Source organism: Equus caballus, chromosome 10, assembly GCF_041296265.1.
Source record: "Equus caballus isolate H_3958 breed thoroughbred chromosome 10, TB-T2T, whole genome shotgun sequence".
In the NCBI taxonomy this organism is placed as follows: Eukaryota; Metazoa; Chordata; class Mammalia; order Perissodactyla; family Equidae; genus Equus; species Equus caballus.
Window position 1 is genome coordinate 72,402,214 of NC_091693.1, and position 8,421 is coordinate 72,410,634.

The window sequence follows — 8,421 nt, forward strand, 5'->3', positions numbered from 1 at the left end:
CCTAAAGCCTTGACCTTAGAAGAGATTCAGACACAGCCTTGCTATTAATAGTAGCTGAAGACAGCCATATTGTTCCAGTTACAGTTTGTGACAGAGCGATGCTGCTTTGAGAAAACTGAAGGTGGAGGAAACAATATGGTAGTTAGACGTAGCTTCAGTGTGAACATTTTGGTTTAACTAGTATTTTTTTGAACAACCATATATACTCCCCTCTCCCCATTCACTTGGTGGTCACTGGGTAAGAATTTGACATCCTCCAGGTACGGACAGTGTCATGACACACCTGGAGGAGGAAAAGAGGTAGAAGTCAATACAATATATTCAGTCTAGCATCCTGTGGGAGATTAGGCAGGGGAGAGAACAGTCAGTGTGAATTAGGCTGGTGGTTCTGTCCAGAGGGGGACACGAAGGGGACAGAACATCTTGGAGGCCCTAGAACTGGATCCTTTTTGTGTGTGACTGTTTGGTCTTACTAGGAGTTGGCTTAGCAATTAGGATGGCTGCAACAGAGGAAAATCTGGCTTTTTCCCAGTTTGCCCAGGTCAGAAGTATTCTTTCCATTGAGTGGCTGCATTGGGTCAGGAAGGGTAAGGAAACCAATTTTCCTTATGAGTTCGGTGGAAACAAAGGTAATAATGGAACAGAGTGGTGTATCCTCTGTCACAGTTCCTGAACTGGGGGAGAAAGGCCACCAGTGCGGAGGCCCCTGGAAAGGGGTGGGTACTGGGGAGGTCAATGGTGTGTGTTTGGGTCTGTTTGTCAGCCAGAGCCGGTTGGTTGAAATAAGAAAGCAAAGCTCACGAAGGCCATAAAGCCCATCCCTTTTCGGAAGCTACTTATTAGCAGAGTGCAAAGCCCCAGCCCCGAGTTCTCCCAAACCATTAGAGGAGCAGGGCAGCGAAGAGGCAGAAGCATCCGGACGGGTCCTTGACATCTGGGGTAGAAGGACCATGGACAAGCTTCCGGAGGTGCTAAAACTGTGCCCAAGTACTCCATTGTCCCGGGCTATGGCCTGGCCACCCTGCTGACAGCAGGCGGGGTGCGCCTCCTCTCCACCGTGGTGTTCCAGTGTCCCTGCAGCGCCACCTGGAACCTGCCCTACGGCCTGTCCTTCCTGCTGGGGCCGGCGCCGGAGCTCTTCCTCCTGACCTACGTGCTGAGCGCGCGCGCCTGGCCCTTGGTGACCCGCTGCTGCTGTGCCCAGGGCGCCTGCGCCGGCTGCGGCGCGGAGCGGCGCGGGGCCCCTGGGAGGACTCAGCTCCCCGGGGCCGCCTTGGTCGCGTCCACACCTGGGTGGCCGTGGCGCTGCTCGGGGGCGCCTTCTACGAGTGCGGCGCCAGCGGGAGCACCACTGTGGCACGTTTCCTGTGCGCTGGCCGCAACTCCAGCTTTGCGGCCCAGCTGCCGCTGGTGCCCTGCCGACTGAGCGAGGAGTCCGACGCGCAGGACCTCCTGAAGGAGCTCAGGGCCCAGTCGCAGGTCGGGCGCTGGCGCTCGCGCTGGGTGCGGTTGGGAGGAGAGGGCAGGGGCGGAGAGGTGCGGGCTTCTGAGGTGCGCACGGGGTGGGGTAGAAATCAGTGCCCTTTCTCTAGACAGGTGACACCAGAAGACAAAGTAGAATGGCTATTTGCATCTAGTCAGCAGACAGGCGAACATTTAAATAAAACGAATGAAGAAGAGAAGAGGCAGCCAATAGTGTCAGCCATCCACTCTGGGCCAGACAACGCTCTGGGCCGTCTAGGTCCGTTCTGCCTTATTCTCTTACGTCTTTATAGCGAACACACTGAGTCGAGGTCGTTGTGTGTCCAGCCGGAAGAAGGGTAGAAGAATCGTTACAATAAAATGGGTCTGCTTGGCTCTAAAGCCATCATCCCCACAATGCTTCTGGGCTTGTAAAGCTCAGGGGTTCTTGAAAATGAATGCTTGTTTCATTGGATTTGCCCAAATCCCACGTTTTGAGTTCTAGAGGAGTGACACTAGGCTCTTCCCTGGGCCCTTGACATGACTTGGCAAATGACTGACTTGTCAAGCAAGCAGCTGTGCTGAGGGGTGCGGGAGGGTACTGCCGCTTCTTTCTCTTAACAGACAAAGACCCCAAATTGTTGCTTGTTCATCATCATAACTGTGGATAGTTCAAACTTTGAGGGTTTTAAAATTTCTTATAAGAAATGTGACTAAATTGCTATTTTGATGTGCTTTCCTATGGTGCTGGGCTGGATCCTGATAGGAGCTGTTATCATCGTCCTGCTGATTTTTGTACATGTCCAGGAATGTCGAGCTGCAGGTAGTTTCCTGCAGCTGAAACTTTGGAAAATCTATTTGGAAGAGGCGTGAAAGACCTTTAAAAAACAAGCCGAAAAGCTTGCAGCTGAATTGGCAGAAGAAAATGTTAAATGTCTCTTTGGGCTCTCACCTCCAGAGAAATACAACATTCCAAGCATTAAAAACCGGCAGCAAATTTCATCGCTATATACTTTAAAACCAAATGAGGAAGAGGACATCCTGTTGCAGACATGTGTTAAAACAAATGAGAAGAAGCATAGTAGCAACTCTTCTGAATGAGATGAAGTGGTTTCTGCTCTTGGCTGTGTAGATTTACCTTTATGGAGACCACTGCTGAGATATGACCTTATTAATGAATAAGAAGAAAAGTTCTTTTGAATTGCTGCTTCATTAAAAAAAAAAAAACATTGATATTATTTATGACTGCTTTTGGCTTTTTTGGTCCTCCAAATTGTGGAAACAGAATACTAAATCAAATAAAAATTTAGAACTTTACCTCTTTATTATATTAATTATACAAAAAAGGAAGCAAGGTTAAATGATTTACTCAAAAGGACAAACTGGAACTGAATCAGAAGATTTATATCCCAGGTCGAGGGTCCTTTCCACCGAATAATAATGCTGCTTTCAAATAAAAGACTTCAGTAGCAAAAACAGCAAAAGAACAATTGAACTTCAGACCTGTCTTTCAGGTTATCTGATGCTAATTTCAAATTCACTCTCTTGCAGACAACACACAGTTTAGAACTGTAAAATACTGGCAATTTATGGTTCTAATATGGTTTCTAAACGAAAATACGAAAACTCATCATGAAAAGGAAAGTAAATTTTTTTAAACACAAAATTTGAAAACTAGGAAAATTGTAGGCATAAGTGTTGTTTTCAGTTTGTAGGATCAGAAGGAAAATTTTATAGCTGTTTATTATAGTAAATTTAAAATATGCACAAAAGTAGAGAGGATAGTATTGTGAACCCCCATATAGTTATTACACAGTGTCAACAGAGTGGAGAAGTCAGATAAAACCCATACGGTACAAATAAATACAGAAATACAAGTTGGTGACCTGATTCAGATTAGGGGAGGTGGGGAGTTGGAGAAGTCTGTGAGAAACTAATATTGGTAGAGTAGAAAGGAGACCCTTTGAGGGACCGGCCTGATGGCTCAGTGGTTAAGTTCACACGTTCCATTTCGGAGGCTTAGGGTTAGCTGGTTCGGATCCCGGGTGCGGACATGGCACTGCTTGTCAAGCCATGCTATGACAGGTGTCCCACATATAAAGTAGAGGAAGATGGCACGGATGTTAACTCAGGGCCAGCCTTCCTCAGCAAAAAGAGAACGATTGGCGGCAGATGTTAGCTCAGGTGTAATCTTCGTCAAAAAAAAAAAAAAAAGCATTTCAGTTTGGAGGAACAGTATGTGCAAAACTGAGGTGAGAAATATCTTAGCGCAGTCGGAAGCCTCACAAGCAACTGGAAAAAGTGAGCAAGGCACAGATCACACAGGCCCCCAACGTCATGCAAAAGATTTTGGTTTTCATCCTATAAATGTTTTAAGAGGATTGACTTGCTTTTCTTGTTGAAAAAGGAATGACAAGGGGAAGAGGGAGAGCCAAGGTGGAGGTGGAGAAACTCCTCGGGAGACCACTGCGGGGAAAGAGGTGGGAGGGAACCTGCACTGGGTGGACGGTGATGAAAATTGAAAAAACAGAAAGATTCAGGTAGATTTTGAATGTAAGAATGACAGGATTTGTTGTTGGAAAAGATGCAAGGATCTATTGAAAACAATGATGTCTATAGATACAATTCTGTTGATCAATAATGCCAAGAAGTTTCAGGGGACAGTTGATTGTCATTCCTGCCCATCCCATAATTTTTGGCTGTTTGTGCATTTTTAAAAATGAGGTGTGAAAACTTTAAGCTGGAACAATTGAGCACTGATCGTGTTTAGTCCTCTTCCTCTCTTGGCAGACCACGATGCTGGCTTTTATCTACCCTTCGTTACATGGGGCCATTAGAAAGAGCTAGTCTGCAGGGCTGGATATCCTGTAGTTGAGAGTCGTATATAGTAAGAAAATTGGCATCAGAAACTGCATGATCCCTTTTTTTCTATTCCCTGGAGAATAATTTTGAAAATCGTATTATGGCTCCTTTCATTTTTGCTCTATTTGTTTCATCGTCCAATTTCTTTTATAAATTCTTCCTTTTCAATCCTTTTTCTGGCCTACTATTTACTGTACTTTCATTTTCAACAGGATCATATCATCTCCATTTTGTTGACTTATGCTTGACTTTCTCTTGCACAGTCTTTAATAATTATTCTGAAAGTATGTACGCTTCAGATAAAAAATGCCCATGGTAGAGAACTGTGTGAAGTAAAAAGTACTATTACCTCATGCCTTTGCCGTGCATCCTTCCAGAGGAAGCGTTACTCTGTGACTGCACAGATATTACTGTACTGTATGCATAGTTCTGCAACTTTTTCACATGAAATATCATTGTTCCATGTATAAGCTAACAATTTACCTCATAAAAAATTTCCGCATAGTATTTTACTGATTAGTAGGATATGATCCCTTTTTTGTTAAAAAAAAAAAAACACATACAATCTTAAAGTACATAAAGATAAGCATCAAATTGTCAAATTTGGTCAATTCCAGAGCCTAAAAATGGGACGGGGATTTTTTTTTAAACCTCGCAAGTTTGTGGGATACCTGTGAAACACGTCACTCCCGCTTACTGGTGAGGAACGGAGGATTAGAGACACGACGTTACTAGTCCAAGTTCACGTGGTCAGTGAACACAGGCCTGGAGCTGGAGGCCGATCCTCTCTGAATCATGTGGTTGAAAGCAATCACTTGGCTGTTTTTATTAGTAGGCCAGAGTTGTCCCTTTTGAGCATAAGTGTCTTTGTGAGCAGAAAAGATAAAGATATCCTTAGTGATCCCCAATATTTTTCATCATCTCGTTCAGAAACTTGGCAACTGTTGAGAGCTAAGACCGCTTTGAATAGACATAGATCAGGACACAGCACAGTTATTTCCTGGTGGGAACATGGTCACCCCTGTTTCGTAGGACACACCACTCCTCTGAGCCTGGCCCCACCCAAGAAGCGTTTCTCCACTCAGCATGTTTATTTGCTGGCTCACCAAACGATTCTTCATAATCACGCTGGTGTTATGCTGCCCTAAAGCCTTGACCTTAGAAGAGATTCAGACACAGCCTTGCTGTTAATAGTAGCTGAAGACAGCCATATTGTTCCAAGAGGTGATTCCATAATGTATTGAATACTGGCAAGGTGATACAATTTACAGAGCAGAAGATTAGGCTTTGTCTCTTTGCTCCATCCAAAGCCATGAACAGAAAGAGCAATACTCTATGCACTGATTAAAGAAGCAAGTCCAGAAGGAAGCATCCCAAAATAGAATTAGCCGCGTCCGCAAAAGTCTCTGGCTGAAAAACATCTCAGAACCCCTAAGTTTCACAACATCTTGCACCTTATCTACCAGGTGGCCTATTGTAAGCAACTCTTCCTAAGACAAAAGATGGATAGATGCTCCCTGGCTGAGTCAGCCCCAGCAGCAGCCACAGCCGCTGCCACTCCCACTGAGTGTCTACCATGTGTCACACACTAGGCCAGCCCTGAGGTCTAAGCCTTTGGCTGATCTTATTTTGTCTCTTCCTCTTCATTCCCTATTTAGGAAATATCCATCGTGAATGTCAATGGAAGGACTGTGGAATTGATTGGATTATATTCCTAGCTAAGGAAACGGACCTGTATCAAAGAAGGGACATGGTCTGTCAGACCCTTTGCCACAAGGAACAGCATTCTAAATACTTCCAAATGAAAGGGAAATTCTACAAGAATAGGCAATTTATTGTCATTTAAAAAATTGTCAGATAAACACAGTGAAGAGTTATGAAACATTTATGTATAGTTTAAAAAATAATTACAAGCGAAGGTCTATGTAATGATTACAGAAGGGAAAGAAATAGTACATTTCCAGCACCCCAAAATCCCCCTGCCCTTTGTGCCTCTTCAGAAGCCCAACTCTCTCCACCTACAAGTGGGGGTGATCATCTCCTTATTTTTATTTATAGTTTTTACCATCTATGTATTCATTCCTAAACTATTCATGTTTAGTTTTGCCTGTTTTTGAACTTTTTAGAATCCTCTAGGAAGTGTTGTATGATCGTTTTGTTTGAGAGTTTCATCTATATTATGTGTAAAACAGCTTATTTATTTATTTATTTATTTTATTTATTTTTATTTTTTCCTTTTTCTCCCCAAAGCCCCCAGGTACATAGTTGTATATTCTTAGTTGTGGGTCCTTCTAGTTGTGGCATGTGGGATGCTGCCTCAGTGTGGTTTGATGAGCACTGCCATGTCCGCAACCAGGATTCAAACTGACGAAACACTGGGCCGCCTGCAGTGGAGCTCACGAACTTAACCACTCGGCCATGGGGCCAGCCCTGAACAGCTTATTTATTTTGAAGGCTGTATAGTACTCCACTGTGGGAGTATACCACAATCTAGTTATCCATTTAACTGCTGATGGACATTTGGGTCATTCCCAGTTGCTGGCTCCTATGAGCAATGCTGGAGTGAACATTCTGGAGTACAGGTGCAAATGTTTCTTTAGGGTATGTTCCTAGGAATAGGTGGAAGCACAAGGGCATGTAGAGAATCCAGTTTGCAAGATAATGTCAAATTTTGCCTTCAGGGTTGAACCAATTTATACTATATGAGAGCTCCCATTGCTTCTCTCCACTACAACACTTGGTATTTCCAATTATGTACTTTTGGCTGGTGAATGTGGAGCTTACACTGTAAGGGGAGTGAGATATAATAAACAGTAAGCACAATAAATATGTAAATAATTGAATATGTAAGGAGGAGAAGAACACAGTGAAAAAAAGAAGAACATATATATCAGAAATAAGGTTTACCCTCTATTCTAAGTGGCATCAGAAATGCTAGAACTGGGGGACCTCCCTGTGGCAGAATAGTTAAGTTTGTGTGCTCCGCTTTGACAGCCCAGGGCTTCCCCAGTTTGGATCCTGTGTGAGGACATGGCATCATTCATCAGGCCATCCTGAAGTGGCGTCCCACATAGCACAACCAGAGGGACCTACAACCAGAAAATACAACTATGTACTGGGGGGCTTTGGGAGAAGAAGAAGAAAAAAAAAAAAAAGATTGGCAACAGATGTTAGCTCAGGTGCCAGTCGTTAAAAAAAAAAGAAAGAAAGAAATTCTGGAGCTTGGAGAGCTGCTCTTTGAGCAGAGACTTGAAGGGGTGAAGGGTTAGCCACTGCGGCCCCGTGAGTAGTGAGCTGGGGGATAGAAGTACGCCAGGAGGTCAGAGTGGTGAAGGGGGCAGATCATGTTAGACCTTGGGGCCATCGTGAGGACTTTGGCTTTTACTCTAAATGAACTGAATAACCACCTCACATATTCCCTACAGTGCCTAAATCATCTGATGATTAAGTCAGATCATTGGACACTTTGGGACAGTCAACAGAAGGCAAAATGCTGGTTTAAAAAAGAGGAACTGATGGTCCCTTTAGACAATGGATGGCCATAGCCCTGGAACTAGGAGAGAAATGCCTGAGACCTGATAGAGAATGTTACTGTGGAATTAGTCTCATGGGAAGTGTATGTGTATGTATGTGTGTGTTCATTTTTGGGAGTTTTTTTGGCGAGCAGAATATTACTTAAGAAAACTTGGTTTGATAAGAGTATTAATAATGGTGAGAAATGGGCATGCATATTCAACAGTCACAGATTGCTTTTAAAACTCCGCAGCTCACCATTCAGTGATTCTCCTTGTCAAGGTTTGGGCTCCATTTAACCAATGCCCTCATGTTCATCAGCAGCTCCTTAATATGTTCATTTTCAGTCATTCAAGAAACATCCAAACACGTATTGAGAATACTCACTGTATGTGAGAGTCTTTACACTACCTGATTAAGAGCTTAGTCACTAGAGACAAAGTGCTACAGACTGAGTGGCTTATGAACAGCAGAATCTTCTTTCTCCCAGTTTTGAATGTCTGGTGAGACATTTCCTGGTTCATAGATGGCTGACTTCTCACTGTGTCCTCACATGGTGGAAGTGGCAAGGGAGCTCTCTAGGGT

At 43.9% G+C, this 8,421-nt stretch overlaps 1 pseudogene; it reads left to right on the top strand.

Moving 5' to 3' along the window:
- Positions 1–635: 635 nt before the first annotated feature.
- LOC100072680 (calcium homeostasis modulator protein 6-like) lies at positions 636–2,778 on the top strand (annotated as a pseudogene).
- Positions 2,779–8,421: the final 5,643 nt, after the last annotated feature.